The sequence below is a fragment of the Lutjanus erythropterus genome, chromosome 7 (assembly GCF_056507025.1).
Source record: "Lutjanus erythropterus isolate fLutEry1 chromosome 7, fLutEry1.hap2, whole genome shotgun sequence".
Taxonomy (NCBI): Eukaryota; Metazoa; Chordata; class Actinopteri; order Lutjaniformes; family Lutjanidae; genus Lutjanus; species Lutjanus erythropterus.
Window position 1 is genome coordinate 27034679 of NC_139323.1, and position 837 is coordinate 27035515.

An 837-nucleotide genomic window follows, 5' to 3' on the forward strand; every position below is an offset into this window, starting at 1 on the left:
TGACTGTAATTTTCTTTTGATGACTGATCGATCCCGAAGTGACTAACTGATGTTTAGAGATTGTTTATATACCAAGGCTGCAATCACTTACATGAGGACATATTTCAGCTGTTTAAAAAAATCTGTTCGTGAGATATATTTTTGAAATTTATCACGCTACATCCATGTCATCAAAATTTTGTCGTTTTTTACCTTGAACATCAGAGATGAATTTTGTAAGAATTTGAAGTAGCTGTTTGGAGTAAAACATTTTAATGCATACAGCTACAGTAAAAAGTATTTTAATGCAAGTTACTGAGAAAAATGTAGGAGGTGATAGATGTAATTAGTTTTACAGTTTTTTTTTTTTTAAACAGAGTGATGGATGTCAAAATTCCTGCCGGCTCAAAGCATGTGAAAGTTTCTGCTCAACTGGGGCTATACGTTGGTGTACGCTGCAAAGAAATATAGCATTATATGGATGATTTGTTATGAATTTTCAAAGTTTAAAATTTTAGCTCATTGCTGTAGCGCCACCATCAGGACTATTCATTTTTAAAGCCAGTTAAGGAAGTTTGACATAGGAGTGGACCTGTGTGCAAAGTTTGGTGTATTTTCATGCACAGGAAGAAGAGTAACGCTGACAAAAACAAGAGGGACCGGCTGCCTCGCTATCCAGCATCTAAAGAATGCGCACAGAATGATTCACAAATGTATGTTGGTGTTTATATATAAATAACTTTCTTCATATATTTTTCAGTGCACACAAAATATTTATCATTGTGTAAAAATTTAAAACAAATCCACATATGAAGAAATATGACTCATAAATGGATTTCCGATAAACAGAAATATTTC